Below are 17,215 nucleotides of genomic sequence, written 5' to 3' on the forward strand. Positions count from 1 at the left end.
TTTAGAGCAGGTACTGCTTCCTTACTTCTCAATGCATTGTAAACGAAGGGAGGAAAAACAAAGAGATACCACCAAGTCACGGGCAAACAAGTTAGTTTCAGAGCACTTCAGCCTTTAAATGAAATGACAGAGAGCTGTTCATGGGAGGGGAAAGAAGAAATTATTCCTAGAGGAGAAATTTCAACTTTTCTGAACATATTTACCAAAAGGAGAAAAAATAGCTTTAAGAGTAGGAAAGGGGGAAACTTTCCCATCAATTCAGGGAATTTCTATACTAAAGTTATGGTGTGCAGCAGCCCCATAGTGGAAATGCTTTCCACATTGATGGAAGGGTTTTTCCTTCGAGGTAGTTAGTCCATATCTCTGACAGGCAGTAGCTCGGTCAATGGAAGAATTACACTGAGGATCAGTACAAGCTAACTGCCTTGTACAGAGTGAAAGATTTCCCCACCCAGTGTGTCTTAGTTTTCCCTTCCACACAGCAGCCTCTCTGGGCTCCCCACTGGGTCAGACACTCCTGCGTCCCCCAAAAGGGAAGGTGACCCTGGTCCAGCTGTGGGCTCACAGCTACCAGCTATGACAGACCCTTCACAGGCCAGCAAAATCCCCCTCTTTCCCTCAGGTTTGGCTTGCTTCCAGCTACAGAGTCCCTGGGATCTGTTCCCACTACAGCGGTACCAGGACCCCAAGTTCCATCTTTGGGGTACATGTTTCTGTGCACCCCAGGGCAGGCCCTGTCCCCTGACTTCCTGGAAGCAACCCTGGGACAGATTCTGCCACATCAAAGAAATCATTCTCCAGTAGAAATGATGCAAAATTGTGTGCCACTGTTGGAACAGTCTGCTCCGCTTGCAAATCACCACTTTCCATGTGTACCTTAGCTAAAAGTGCAAGGACTTTGTAACCTCCCACTAGCTCTAATTCTGCCATTTTCCCTGGCAACAAATCCTTCTCATGGATCAGGTCCCTCCTGACCACAGAAATCTCTGCACTCATGTCCCTCAATCCTAGGAGTACTTTCCCATTAAGTTTAACAGCATGCATATGCTCACTGCTTGGCTGTATAGAAGCAACCTTTACAAATCCGGTGTGGAAAGAGGAAGCAGCCTGGCCCTCAGAAGCAGCAGCTTAATGAGTTACCTGTTGCCTATTCCCACTCAGCAAGGGACCAGGTATTAATACATACTCTGGGTTAATTAATAAGTAAAAAGTGATTTTATTAAATACAAAAAGTAGGATTTAAGCAGTTCCAAGTAATAACAGACAGAACAAAGTAAATTACCAAACAAAATAAAAAAGAACATGAAAGCCTAAGCCTAATACACTAAAAACTAAATGCAGGTAAATCTGGCCCTCAGAGATGTTCCAATAAGACTCTTTCACAGACTAGACTTAATCCTAGTCTGGGGTCCAGCAATCACTCACACCCTTGAAGTTACTGTCCTTTGTTCCAGTTTCTTTCAGGAATCTCCTTCGGGTGGAGAGGGTATCTCACCTGAAGACAAAATGGAGGGGTTTCCCCAGGGGTTTATATAGTCTCTCTCTTGTGGGTGGAAACCCCTTCCCCTCTCTTCTGCAGAATCCAGGTCCAAGATGGAGGTTTGGAGTCATATGAGCAAGTCACATGTCCATGAATGACTCAGTTCCCTACAAGCCGATGCCACGTTCCCAGGAAAGTTCAGATGTGGGTTGGCGTCTCTCAAAGTTCATTGTTAGCTTAAGTGTTTCTTGATTGGACAGTTACTGAGAATAGTTTTTTCTCAAGAAGCTGACCAACTGCTTCACTGAGGCTACTTAAATTCAAACAAGTACACAGCCAATATTCATAACCTGGAGTAAAAAAATGATACATGCATACAAATAAGATGAAAGTATCTAGTAGATCGGGGTAGGCAACCTATGGCACTTGTGCCAAAGGCGGCACCTAAGCTGCCCGGTTCCTGGCCACTGGTCTGGGGGCTCTTATGCATTTTAATTTAATTTTAAAAGAAGCTTCTTAAACATTTTAAAAACCTTATTTACTTTACATACAACAATAGTTTAATTATTTATTATAGACATAGAAAAAGACCTTTAAAAATGTTAAAATGTATTACTGGCACGCGGAACCTTAAATCAGAGTGAATAAATAATGACTCGGCACAGCACTTCTGAAAGGTTGCTGACCCCTGCAGTAGATAATAACCTTTGCAGAGATATGTTACATGGCCTATCTAGCATAAATCATATTCCAATTATGTCATATTTAAAGCCATTACCATATTTCTATAGAGCATTATGGAGTGCAACGTCACACTCTGTTTCACAGACTATAAATTATAGGAAATAAATAAAATTAAGAAAAGAATCAAGAGGGAGCTGACATGCTCGGGGATACTTTGTAGCAGCATCTGCAGAGATCTTCAGTGTTAACCACCAGTTTGGGGAATATCCTCCTTTTTTCAGCCTGCCATGACATTGGCATTTTCAATGAGGACTGCCCGAGGCAACTCTGGGTCACAGGAGGCAGAGAAGCCAGAAAGAGGAGTTGTGAGCATGACTCCTAGAGAAAGTAAGGGCATAGTGTTTCCTGGGCGCAGACCTGGGGTAACAGACTTGGGAGGTTCTGAATACAGAGATTTCTGGCGGTTGGCTGTTTCTACTGGTGTTCAGGGAAGCGGGATTTTGAGCACATTCTTTAACACTCATCCACCAAGGATTATAACAAAGAATAGAGCTGATTTGGATAATCAATTTTTCCTCCTAATACAATCAGCCTTGCAATGCCTCAGACGTTGGCACCACTTAGTAGAAGGGGACATCAACATGCCCTGAAGCATTGATAATACCAGCCAAGCCTGAACACCCTTGGGGGATAATTTCTGCTGCCATAGTGAGAAAGAGAAGTGTCATCACTGGGCCTGCCATGGATCTCCTTGGGGGGAGGTGATGAACACAATGTCCTTGTTCATCTGCAGCCATGGATCAGTGCATGGGCCCATCCCTTTGGTGACCTCACCCTTTCATGTCAGTCGAACACTACTGTCAGTCAACACCACACCTTTGGTGTTACTGGGATATTTTCTAGATTGGTGGCTGTGACATACCAGGGTCCAACCCAGACTAATCAGCAGCTGTGTCACACGTGCCTGCAACCTTGCAATGCCTTGCTTCCACCTGGGCCACTCACAAACAACCATCTAGCAGGCAAATCACACCCTGAGCATGTGTGTGTAATTTTAGCCTGGCCAGGAATAGTTGCGTTACACTTAGGCTCTCACCACCCTTAGTTATACTGCCAGGGAATCCCAACACAGACTCCAGTCTTTGATTTCCCTCCCGAAATGTAAGTCCTGTGCTGTCCAGTCCTCTCCTGGACTATACATTTACATTGTCCATTATTTCTTTAGAAGCACTAACATGCATGCAACTTAGTTTCTCAGACACTTCTATTTAAACACACTGGATTAGATAAAACAATAAAACAAAGTTTATTGATAATATGTATGCAAGAGGGATAGATTTCTGAATTGCAGAAGTCCGTTGCATGCTGTGGTCTCCTGAGCTTCTCTGGTCATCATGCGGTCTCCATCGAGCACAGTGAGTAAACCTATCTTTGCTACTTTGGGGAATAACCTAGTAAGTGTTGGAGAAAAACATAGTTTTTACTTTTTGGTTGAGTGCAGCAAATTAGATACTTTATTATTTTTAGCAATTGCATGGAGGGAGAGAGCTAAACAATTTTTGCTTTTTTATGTAAACAATTACAGCAAGCATTTATACCTTTTGTTACATACAATATTAAGCAACAGCTGCATTTTGTTTATACATAGGTTATTCTGATATTTTATTTTTTACATTTATTTAGAGAACCAAATTTTTGATCACTGTGGTATCCTATGACCTTCCCTTGCAAAGTAGGAAAGATAAGTTCACTCATTTTGATTTATGGAGACTATGTGATGACCAGAGAAGTTCAGGAGGAAAAAGGATGCCATGATGATTGGCATGCTATAAATAGCTAGATAATCTGGAGTACTCTTACATATTTTACAGGTTTTTCATTCCACTTCTTGGTCCCAGGACAATGAGGTTATTCTGAAACCAGGAATGACTTGGAAGATAACAGCTGCAGCTGCAAACAATTAGTACGTTTCACCTGTTTCTAACTTTCTGTTCCTTTGAATCCAAATTTCTTGCTAAGGCTGGTTGAATGTTTTACTTCTGAAGTTTTTTTTATGGGAAATTGGGTTTTCAATCAACTTTTTTTTCCATAAAATTATTTTTCCCCTGGAAATTGTCAGCTTTCCATCAAAATATCAAACTCTCCTCCTCCCCAAACTATGGCTGTGGGACTCTGGTGAAGTTCCAGGGCAGTTCAGCAAGAGGAGAGACCATCATGCATAATGAGGGGATGTAATCCAGCCAGGGAGCCTGGCCCATGGAAGAGATTGCTGGTGTGTGATATCTGAGGCACCCCCATGGTATTTCTGAGTCGAAATATTAAGTTTTTAGCAAAAAGATTTTGGTCTCCACAAAAAACAAACAAACAAAAAAAACCCCTTTGTGGATCAGCTCTACGCAGTACCTGGCTTACACTGAAAACAGCAGGATGAAATGTACCCCTAACCTCATATTCCGTAACTCTGGTAAAAATTGCATCATTTAATAACACAGTAAGAAAATGTTGGTCAAATTAATCCCCAGGGCATGAGTTACATCAAGGGTGGCTTTGGTTCACTGAACCCATTAATTAGGTGTTGTGTCTCTCTGAGCTCAGGTATTCCCAGTTGCTTCTGGAATCATGTCCCACAGATCACACATCTCAGTATAAAACTTCCCGCATGTTCGAAACTGACAGTTTCTGATGATGGGGAAACACCAACACATCTCCCTCTCTCTCTTCGCAGCAGGTAAGTGCTATTGTCCTGAATTACAGTCACACACACAAGGACACCAAGGTGCTCAGCAGGTATTGAATTCAAGACCTCCAGCATTAAACACCTCAGTCCCAGTTCCTACCCCTTCAGCTAACGAAGCGACCTCCTTGGTTGCAAGAAAATAGCCAATTACATAGTCACAGAAGCCAGTGCTTTCCATTGTGTCTCTGGGTTTTCACACAGGCTGAAGTAAATGCCAAAAAGCTTAATTAGCACAGTGAGCAATGTTATCCCAACCCGACATGCCAAGCCACAGAGCTCACCTTGCCCAAAGTGAGTGGAAAGTTTGACTCTCACTCTTTCTTTAGCTAAGAAATAATCTCTTCAGACTGATTATCTCACAGCAGAGTCACAAGTCACTGTTTACTGTTCGGATATGTTAACAGGAGTGTTTGCGTGCGGGGAATGATTAACCTGCATGTCACCGTGCATCTTATCAAACACCTGGAATTACAAGCTGTGAAAATCTGGCTCTGTGGACGAAGCTCTTTCCTGAGCAGATACTGATGTCCATTAAGAAACTGATCTCCATTTATCTTCATTTACTTCATTACAGAGAAGGGACAGGTTTTCTGCACCATTCATCTGCCCATATCTCTGTAGCTGCCTGATCTCTGTTCAGAGGAGATGGAAAAGGGAAATCATTCGCAGGTGACTGAATTCATTCTCTCAGGACTGACAGATCGTCCAGAGCTGCAGGTCCCCCTCTTTGGGGTGTTCCTACTGATTTATGGTGTCACCCTGGTGGGGAATGGAGGGATGATCTTGTTAATCAAGATTGACCCCCTACTCCACGCCCCCATGTACTTTTTCCTCAGTAATTTGTCTTTCTGTGACCTCTGCTTATCCTCGATTATTTCCCCTAAGATGCTGCTAAATTTCGTAGCCGAGAAAACAAGCATTCCTTACTTTGCCTGCACTTTGCAAATGAATCTCTCTGTTTTTACAGATGTTGAGTGCCTCTTGCTGGCTGTGATGGCATATGACCGTTATGTGGCCATCTGTAACCCCCTGCTGTATACGGTCACCATGTCCAGGCAGTGTTGTAAATGGATTGTGGCTGGGGTGTACGTTGTGGGGTTTGTAGATTCAATGATATACACATTTTATATTTCGGCTGTCATTCTGCAGCTGCAACATCATCAATCATTTCTTTCTTGACATCCCCCCACTGTTGGCGCTCTCCTGCTCTGACACCCACATCAATGATATGGTGATGTTTGTTTTTATGAGCTGCATTATAGTGGGCAGCCTTGTAACTGTCCTCCTCTCCTATGTCCATATCATCTCCACCATCCTGAAGATCCGCTCTGCTGAGGGCTGGTGTAAAGCCTTCTCCACCTGCTCTTTCCACCTGACTGTGGTGGTCCTGCTTTATGGCACCCAACTCTTTGTGTATTTACGTCCCACCTCCAGCTATTCCATGGACACAGACAAAGTGGCCTCAGTGTTTTACACGCTGGTGATCCCAATGTTGAACCCCCTCATTTACAGCCTGAGGAACACGGAGGTGAAGGACGTCCTGAGAAGAGCAATGAATAAACTCCTAACCAATTCCTGAATCTGTTTAACTCTGTACTGGTTTTGTGATGCGGAGTGGGACCATGTGAATTCAATTCTCATCCAATTGCAATGTAATTTCACAGAGCCCGTGGTCATATTGTTCATTATTATATTGTTAGTATTATTAATTTGCTTGTTTTCCTAAAAGGTCTGCAGGCCCCAACTCAGATCAGTGGACAAAACACAGGAAGCATCACAGGAAATGCCGGAAACCCAAGTGCACAGTGTATTCTGAGTTTATAAATAAACAAAAGTGATTTTATTAAGTACGAAAAGTAGAATTTAAATAGTTTTAAGTAATAACAGACAGATCAGACTAAGTTACAAAGCAAAATACACTCAGAAATCAGTTACAGATGTTATCTTCTCACCTAACTTGTTAGTTCATGTAAAATACTTTTCAGGTCAGATGCAATTTCTGACCTTGGTCCAGCCTTTGCCTACCCACCCTTTGTGGGGTGGGGAGGTCGTGTCTTAAGCCAGCTGAAGACACTCATTGTTTGCCTTCCCCCACTTGATATAGAACTTCCCCAAGGCGGGAAACCCTTCTTTGAAATTCCAGCCCCCTCTGGAATAGTATCAGCTTCAAGATGGATTTCACTATCTGGTGACATGGTCACATGTCACTGTCAGACCCCAGTCTCCATTCTTCCTGGGTTACCCCTCATGTACACTGGAAGGCTTGCAGGTAAACAGGGCCATTCACAGTTCATTGATTCTGAAGTATCCTTAATGGCCTCCACTTAATATGTCTACAAGTTTATATCTTATTCTCCTAACTCCAGACATAGAAATAGTAAAGCATATGGAGTGCAGTGTCACACATGGCTTTGCCCAGCACTGGAGAGAAGCGAGAATTCAACCCAGGTCTCCCACCTCACAGGTGAGCACCCCAATTACTGGGCTAAAAATTACAGAGGGAAGGACCACAATTGCCTCCTATGGTGTCTGCATTGCCACCGGAACCTAAATCCTCCCCGCCCACACACATGTTGTTTTGGGACAAACCATTAGGAGTGTATTTAACGCATTTGTGCATTGACTCAGCTATCATGTGCAGCAGCACCATCATGTAGAGGTTTTCCACACTGATGGAAGGGTTTTTCCATTGATGTAGTTAAGCCACGTCCATGGAAGAATTACACTGAAAGTCAGTACAAGCTAACTGCCTCGAACATAGTATGAAAAGTTTCCCAGCTCTGTGTGACGGAGCTCGGTTGATCTAATTTTTAAGCATAAACCAGGCCTCAGAGAAGCTGCTGATCTAAAATACCAGTTGGGAAATCTAGTCCTATCTCCCTGCCAGGGCAGCAGAATCCCCTTCGGTTCACTTTATTCAGGCCGATTGGAAATATTCCAGCTGTCCCAGCTTCCCAGCAGAGATTATTCTGCATTCTGATCGAGCTCAGTGTCAGGTTGTGTGTGTGTGTTGTGGGCACTCTGTCTCTCTGTGTGTGTTTGGTGAGCACTGGGCACTATGTGTGTGCATGTGGTGGGGGTTACAGTGGAGCTGAATGTCAAGCATAAACTGGCATTCCCCAAGCCCACCCCATCCCCCAGTGCAGGGCCCTTTGTGAGATCATAGAATCATAGGACTGGAGGGGACCTTACGAGGACATCTCTTCTAGTCCCCTGCACTCATTGCATGACTGAGTATTATCTAGAGCATCCCTGACAGGTGTTTGTCTAACTCGTTCTTAAAAATCTCCAGTGATGGACACTCCTCAACCTTGCTGGACAACGTATTCCAGTGCTGACCCACCTAGATAGTTAGGAAGTTTTTCCTGATGTCCAACCTAAACCTCCCTTGCTGCAGTTGAAGCCCATTGTTTCTGCTCCTATTCCTAAACTCTGTTTCATGGACTATAAGAAATAAGAAATAAATAAAATTAGCAAAAGAATCAGGAGGGTGCTGGCATGCTTGGAGATATTTTGTAGCAGCATCTGCAGAGAACAATTACATTTTTCGCTACAGCATCACATTGAAAAGTCCCTCAGTTATCATTGGTCTGGTCTTATTTAACACTTTATATTTTGATCTTCCACAAGCTGTGAGTCTAGCTACTTTGCAACATTAAATAATACAGGCCGGTAAACAAGAGACATGAGAAATGACTGAAAGCAACAGTGATAAGACTGAAGTCCCATTGCAGAGGGACGGAGGGAAAGTTAAAAGGTATAACTACAGTGCGAAAGGGTCTGATTTAAGAGGAGACTTGATGAAAAGGAGAGAACTGAGTGGTTCAGGGATACTTTGTATTGGGCCAGATTTCTCACTGTCCATACAACTACCCTACCTCAACACATGTACACGGGCCTATTGTCAGAAGACCATAGGTCTTTTGTTTTTATACTTAATCTATCAATAAGTATAAAACCTGAAATACACAACTAAGGTGGCGGAGGTTTTCATCCTTCCTCCTTTCCTTTTCACAACCCTCCCATCCCTCCCCACCCAGTCCCGCTACGACCCAAACAAAAGTTCCTCCTTAGCACAGGAGACAGCCAAATGGACTGCAGAAGTGTTCATTTCTCTCTAAACTGTTGACTAATATAGTGGTTGCCCAATTTTTGTATCAAAGAGGATGGGCAGCTCGAAAAGGCCTGTTGATGAAAGAAGGAAACACCTAAAAGTCCCTTGAATCAGGCCTTGCCAACACTCAAAATCAAGCAGCTAATGAAGGGATGTTATATGGGCCAAGTTGTGGGGACTGAAGAAATGTGTACCATTGACACAATTGGTGTTTGAGAGAGAGGAACCAGGCCCCTTAAACATAAGGCTTTTTGAACATGAGAAGACAACCTGATGCCCAGTGCTTCTTTAAAGGGTGTGTGGCTATGGGCAATCTGGTGCCATAGATGGTGTAGGTCAGGGGTTCTCAAACTTTTCCTTTCTGAGCCCCCACCCAACATGATTCCCTGCCCCCCCCCGTGCCAAGTGTAGACAAGTTTCTGCTACCAAAATCATCTAGGTGCCTAAAATTCTGCCACTAGGCATGTGCACACCTTCCGCAGCCCCCAGAGGGCTAAGCAACTCAGCACAAGCCACCCTGCCTGCAGGGCTGGCAGTCATCCTACTGCTCTTTTAAGGATGAGTAAATTCAAAAATACTGTTACCCAGGGTTTTCAGATCCCACAGCATCAGTAATTTAACTGTTTCACTCCAGATGGTGTCAGGAATAAATCAGTGGGAACACAGGGCTCTGGCTGAGGAAAAATTAACACAAGCAAGTGCAGTCTTATCTAAAACTACAGTTTATTAGCTAATAAGCACTCTCAGGCAGAAGCAATCAGTTTAGAACATCCCAGATATAGTTACCATCTGTCTAAGATGGTTTTAAATCATCACCAGCTGGATTTCCAAGGGCGCTCTTTCCATTCAGCTGATGAGGACTTTAGATTTCATCTCCTTCCCAAAGAAAAACTCCCTCAGACTTCTCCGAGATGTTTACTTTTACCTAATCTTGTATAACTAATTATAACAAAGTGCATAACCTATGGTGACTCCTAGCGGCACAGCATAATAACCTCTACTGGGTCACCAATTCGTCTAATTTCAACACACTGCTCATTATCTCAAAACATTTTCTAGTGTTTCTAGCCATAACAACAACATGTCTAGGCACCAGTGTCCCAAGCATGTGCTTGGGGAGGCAGTTTTTCAAGGGGCAGCACTCTGGCACTTTTTCTTTTTCTTTTGCTTTGGCAGTGGCACTCCAGATTTTTTTTTTTTGCTTTAGCAGCAGCAAAAAACACAGAGCTGGCCTGCCTAAAACCAACATCGGTATCCACACACTTTCCTCCAAAACTTTCTGACCTCTTCTCCCATCTAAATAACAAACAGCAAATATGCAGCTATCTGACCTTGTCTCACAAAGGCCTATTTTTCCTAACGAGATGATGTTTGGTTTTTAGCCAGCAGATGCTGCACATACAAAATGGCTGAGAGCAGTACTGTCAGGTTCTGGGGTACACACAGGAATGTCAAATTCCAGGGCAACAATACTAGTGAATATTTTCAAATAATAGAATCATAGAATATTAGGGTTGGGAGAGACCTCAGGAGGTATCTAGTCCAACTCCCTGCTCAAAGCAGGACCAATCTCCAACTAAATCATCCCAGCTAGGGCTTTGTCAAGCCTGACCTTAAAAACTTCTAAGAAAGGAGATTCTACCACCTCCCTAGGTAACTCATTCCAGTGCTTCACCACCCTCCTAGTGAAATAGTGTTTCCTAATATCCAACCTTTTGTCCCTCATAAGAGATTTTATCATTTCTAGTGACTACAGTTGCATCCAGATTTTCAGCCAATTTCTTCATTAGGGCACAGTAACACGCACTTCAGCAAAACTTTCCCTTCATAGGATCAATACTCAGAAAGAATTTCTCTCTGTAATTTCTATGATGTTCCAGTTTTTCTGAGGATAGAGGACTGTTGCCTACATGCAGTGAAAGGTTTGCATAAGCCAGATGAACACCATTTCCTCCCCATCATCCTTCTTTATTCATTTATTCAAATCCACCACAAATGGTACATGCCTCCACACATTTATTTATTGCCATAACTCATTACACTTCTTTCTTTCAGTCCCTCCAGGAGCACCCGTAATATTTTGTAATAGAACTACAGGCAAATAAACACTCGCCTTTCTCATGTTCTGTCCCGCTTTCTAGAAGAATAAAAAAGCTGTGGAAAGAGGTGCACACAGTTAAAATGGTTCTCAGCATCTGCTCTGCTGCTGAGATAATGTCATTAGGATTCCCTGTGGTGCTGTTTGCATAAGTAGAATGTTGGTTCCACCCACTGAAATGGTGGTTAAAAAAAAAGAACATAAGGGGTTCTGGGTACTGAGTCAGACCAAAGGTCCATCTAGCCCAGTATCCTGTCTACCGACAGTGGCCAATGCCAGGTGCCCCAGAGGGAGTGAACCTAACAAGTAATGATCAAGTGATCTCTCTCCTGCCGTCCATCTCCACCCTCAGACAAACAGAGGCTAGGGACACCATTCCTTAACCATCCTGGCTAATAGCTATTAAAGGACTTAACCTCCATGAATTTATCTAGTTCTCTTTTAAACCCTGTTATAGTTCTAGCCTTCACAACTTCCTCAGGCCAGGAGTTCCACAAGTTGACTGTGTGCTGTGTGAAGAAGAACTTCAAATTATTTGTTTTAAACCTGCTGCCCATTAATTTCATTTGGTGGCCCCTAGTTCTTGTATTATGGGAATAAATAAATAACTTTTCCTTATCTACTTTCTCCACATCACTCATGATTTTATACACCTCTATCATGTCCCCCTTAGTAACCTCTTTTCCAAGCTGAAGAGTCCTAGCCTCTTTAATTTATCTCATATGGGATCCGTTTCAACCCTCTAATCATTTTAGTTGCTCTTCTCTGAACCTTTTCTAATGCCAGTATATCCTTTTTGAGATGAGGAGACCACATCTGTACACAGTATTCAAGATGTGGGCATACCATCAATTTATATAAGAGCAACAATATATTCTCTGTCTTATTCTCTATATCCTTTTTCATGATTCCTAACATCTTGTCTGCTTTTTTGACTGCCTCTTCACACTGCGTGGATGTCTTCAGAGAACTGTTCACAATAACTCCAAGATCTTTTTCCTGATTTGTTGTAGCTAAATTAGAGCTCTTCATATTGCATGTATAGTTGGGGTTATTTTTTCCAGTGTGCATTACTTTACATTTATCCACATTAAATTTCATTTGCCATTTTGTTGCCCCATCACTTAGTTTTGTGAGATCTTTTTGAAGTTCTTCACAGTCTGCTTTGGTCCTAACTATCTTGAGTAGTTTAGCATCATCTGAAAACTTTGCCACCTCACTGCTTACCCCTTTCTCCAGATCATTTATGAATAAGTTGAATTGGATTGGTCCTAGGACAGACCCTTGGGGAACACCACTGGTTACCCCTCTCCATGCTGAGAATTTACCAAGAAGATCTGTGACCTAGAGCTGAAAACAATCATCTACCTTTGCAAGACCCATCATCTGTCTGGGTTTACAGACCTTGAGCGAGATTAGAAAATCCTGCTTTCTAAAGTATGTCCTGCTTTGAAATCACCTCCTCCCTGGATTGGAACTGATGATGCAAAGGGGAAAGACACCGTGTCTCAGCCTCAAAACCTTGAGCAGTTCCCTTTCTCCAAAACTGTCTTCATTAAAATCCTTACTATTTATTCCCCCACCTCCCTTGCTCAGCAATTAACTCACTGCTTCAGTTCTGAGGAGCACAACACATCAAAGGGAGGAGAGAGACTTTTTTTTTTAACCTGATATCAGTATAAAGGAGGTACTGTCCTATGGGGTAATTTAAGTGATTTGTCCAGTTTGTGTCAGAGCAGAAGCATGAACCCAACTCAGCTGAGTCAGAGTCCAGCAAACCATCTGCCCCCCATGGATCAAGGAGAGATGGATTAAATGATTCCTTTCCAACCCAAAAGAATCTGTGATCCTGTGACCCTAAATCTTTAAATAAATACACATCAGGTCAAATTTAATACCCAAACCCAAAACACATGCATGTCCAATTATCCCTTACATCTGTTATGTCTGCATGTCTGTTGCCATAGAACATTATATCTCATTCGCTCAACCAGTCTCCTTCTTGTTCTGCAATTCCTCACTGGTGACGTTTTACCAGGTTAATCAAGAGATTCATTGAGCGAGGACTTCAGGACAGAGATGACAATGAAAATGTAGGAGATGAAGATAACGAGGACGGAGATGATTTCCACAGAGCTGCTGTAGATATAGAGCAGGAGTTCATTGAGGGAGGTATCAGAGCACAAGAACTTGAGGAGCTGAGGTGGGTCTTCCCACCCCCTTTCCTCCCTGTGACTGGAGGGGTGTTAATAGGCCACTTGCACCTTGAATGGTCCCTTGAAACATGTGTTAACTACTTATACTAAACAATCGATTCCACCATGTATTGACCTGTGCTAGTTTGAGTTTGTTTCCAAGACCTGAAGAAGAGCTCTGTGTCTGCTCAAAAACTTGTCTCTGTCACCAACAGAAGTTGGTCCAAGAAAATACAATGCCTCCTCCATCTTGTCTCTGTTCAGTTCTGGTCAGTTATTGTACCGGTATCCCTTTGCTATCAATGGCTAAGATCATGTCTACACTAGAGAGTTTACAGCAGCACAGAGGTACTAATGCAGCTGTGCCGCTGTATGATAGCTCATGTAGCCGCTTTGTGCTGATGTGAGAGCTCTCCTGTTGGCCTAATAAAAGCACCTCCATGAGTGGTGGTTGCTATATTGGTGCGAGAGCTTCTGCCACCAACATAGAATCATTGAATATCAGGGTTGGAAGACACCTCAGGAGGTATCTAGTCCAACCCCCTGCTCAAAGCAGGACCAACCCAACTAAATCATCCCAGCCAAGGCTTTGTCAAGCTGGGTCTTAAAAACCTCTAAGGAAGGAGATTCCACCCTCTCCCTAGGGAACCCATTCCAGTGCTTCACCACCCTACCAGTGAAATAGCATTTCCTAATATCCTAGCTAGACCTCCCCCACTGCAACTTGAGACCATTGCTCCTTGTTCTGTCATCTGCCACCATTTTGAACAGCTGAGCTCCATCTTTTTTGGAACCCCCCTTCAGGTAGTTGAAGGCTGCTATCAAATCCCCCCTCACTCTTCTCTTCTGCACACTAAATAACCACAGTTCCCTCAGCCTCTCCTCATAAGTCATGTGCCCCAGTCCCCTAATCATTTTTGTTGCCCTCCACTAGACTCTCTCCAATTTTTCCACATCCTTTCTGAAGTGGGGGGGACCAAAACTGGATGCACTACTCCAGGTGTGGCCTCACCAACGTCGAATAGAGGGGAATAATCACTTTCCTTAATCTGCTGGCAATGCTCCTACTAATGCTGTACACACCGGTGCTTCTGATGGTGTAACTTATGTCACTCAGGGTGGTGTTTTTCTCACACCTCTGAGCGACATTTTATACGGACAAAAATGGTAGCGTAGACCTGGCCTAAAATGATTCCATTCTAGCATTGTCTAATATAATACAGACACTTGTAATGGATGAGGGTGTAAGTGGCAGATAAAATTAATTTTCATGGTCTCACTAGAACTAGCCTCTTTGTATTTGGGTCATGTATTCGATATGGGCCTCTGAATAGAGGCAGAATTCTCTGATTTGAACTTCCATCCATGACCTTTCCATCAACAAGTGGATCTCACCTGAGGTTCAAAGGATGCACTCATAGTAGTTAGAGCCTGGGTTTAAGGTAGCAATAACAATGCAACACTATAATAGCAATACATGTTTGCCGAAAGAGAGGCCAGGGACTGCTGATCTCAGTGTTTGTTGTGTGGTTATTACACTAATGGTATACGTAGCTGTACATTGTGTTCCTTTTTGAAAAGAGCACATTAAATAAATCTACTCTATGCCATCCTGCCATATGGCTTGGCTGATACCAGAATGTAAAGTGCAAATGTTTCTTCTCTCACGCTTACAAAATGATCGTTCTGTGACGTGTACTTCTGAAACTATCTGTCTGCCTCTCTGTGTACCAATCTACATTCTTATACAGGGCACATCACTGTAGAATTGGAGAGCCTTACAGACTGTTCACGTGAGCAGATATGGGTCTCTAAAACTATTTTAAAGTCAGTGGTTTCATGGCCAGCTTTAAGTGAGCATTTCTATGAGATGTGGTTATTATTTACAACACCAGTGGAAAAAACACCTGACAGAGCAGCCACCTCAACCACATTCCCCAAAACAATAAAGAGAGGAGATGAAAAGGTTTGTTATTGGTTATTAAAATGACATAGAAACACATTCATCTTGAAACCACTTCCCCTCCCCAGTGATCTCCTCAGGGCATCCTTCACCTCCTTGTTCCTCAGGCTATAGATGGGGGGTTCAGCATGGGGATCACCACCGTATAGAACACAGAGGCCACCTGGTCTTGGCCCAGTGAGTAGCTGGATTTGGGGCATAAGTATGTAAAGAGCAGAGTCCCATAAAACATGGTGACCACCATCAATTGGTAGGCACAGGTGTTGAAGGCTTTGTGCCTGCCCTCGACAGAGTGGATTTTCAGGATGGCAGCCAAGATGCCATCCTGAAAAGAAGAGGATTATCGGGAGGGAGCTGATACAGGTGAAACCAGCTAAAAGAGAAATGGTATTTTCAGCGATGGAGCTATCAGAGGATGATAGGGCTAGCAGTGGAGGGGTGTCACAGAAAAAATGGCTGATGATATTGGAACCACAGTATGATAACCTGGTAATAACACACACAGTAATCATGGCATTTGTGAAGCCAGTGATATAGGAGCCAGCCCCCAGTGGGACACAGACTTAATGGGACTTAACTGATGAATAGAGCAGGGGTTTACAAATGGCCATGTAGCGGTCATACGCCATTGCAGCTAGAAGGAAGCATTCTGTACATACCCAGGCAACAAAAAAAAAAAAAACATTTGAGAAACATGCAGTGTAGGAAATGGCTTTGTTCTCTGCTAAGAAGTTTGCCAGCATCTTTGGGGTGACAACAGACGAATAGCAGATATCAACAACAGGCAAGCAGCACAGGAAGAAGTACATGGGGTTGCGTAGTCGGGAACTGATTCTGATCAAAATGATCATCCCAAGATTCCCCGCCAGGGTGATAACATAGATCACCAGGAACAACACAAAGAAGTTGACCTGCAGCTTTGGATCATCTGTGAATCCCATGAGAATGAACTGGGTTGCTACCGTACAATTTTTCTCTTCCATGACTCCCACTTCTGATACCTGCCAAAAAGATGAATCAAGAGAAGATGAACTATTTCATGTCCAGTCATCATTCTGAGTACAAAACATGCATATACATACATATTTTTGAATGCCTACTGCTTTGAGATTTGAGTCCCAGGAATATATATTCACAAACATTCAACCCTCTAACGTACAAAGAAGGTACCAAACTCTTCTCTGGACTTTGCTTAAAATGGTTTCTGTAGTGACAGGCAGAAAACAAAACAACTGAGTGCTTAATTCAGTCTTATGCATCCGATAATTTGAATGCTTTCCATAATGCACTGCCTTGTATTTGGCATACTGTGTAAATGGGTGACTGAGATGGTAGGTGAGTAAGTGTGTGACTGCATGAATAAAGAGATGTAAAAGAATAGGTGGCTGGCAGGTGAATTGGTTTGTGGCTGGATGGAAGTGTCCGTTGTGATGGACAATCGGATGTGTTAGCAAACTGGTGGACTGATAGATGGGTGAGCATATTGTTGGTGTATGAAGGAGTAGGGAGTCGATGGTTGTGTAGGGAGTTGATAAGGTGGATAGATGAGTCAGTGGGCAGTCAAATGGAGAAAGCAGAATTGTGCGATTGGATTAGTGAGAAGGTGGCTGGGAGAATGCACCAGAAGACAGGCAGTGTGTTTATAGGTGTGTTGATCTCTGGATATTACAGAGACAAGGGGGGTGAGGTAGTATCTTTTATTGGACCAGCTTCTGTTGGTGAAAGAGACAAGCATTTGAGTGACACAGGACTACACAAAGATCTGACTGTTGGTCCAGTAAAAGATATTACCAGGTAGTATCTCTGTAGAGCAGACAGACTGATGTGTGAAAGAGTTTAAGGATGGGTGGATTGAGTGAGTAGTACTGTAGGTGTTCAGTAAGTTGAAAAAATTCTTGGGTCTATTTCAGAGTGGAAAATGTTTTCTATGACAAAGATCACCCA

General features: G+C 43.1%; 2 pseudogenes; one reads left to right on the plus strand and one right to left on the minus strand.

The window, feature by feature from the left end:
- Nucleotides 1-5,522: 5,522 nt before the first annotated feature.
- Nucleotides 5,523-6,480, plus strand: LOC127051095 (olfactory receptor 1009-like; annotated as a pseudogene).
- Nucleotides 6,481-15,279: 8,799 nt separating this feature from the next.
- On the minus strand, nucleotides 15,280-16,254 carry LOC127052362 (olfactory receptor 1019-like; annotated as a pseudogene).
- Between the last annotated feature and the right edge of the window lie 961 nt (nucleotides 16,255-17,215).

The sequence above is a fragment of the Gopherus flavomarginatus genome, chromosome 5 (genome assembly GCF_025201925.1).
Source record: "Gopherus flavomarginatus isolate rGopFla2 chromosome 5, rGopFla2.mat.asm, whole genome shotgun sequence".
Taxonomy (NCBI): domain Eukaryota; kingdom Metazoa; phylum Chordata; order Testudines; family Testudinidae; genus Gopherus; species Gopherus flavomarginatus.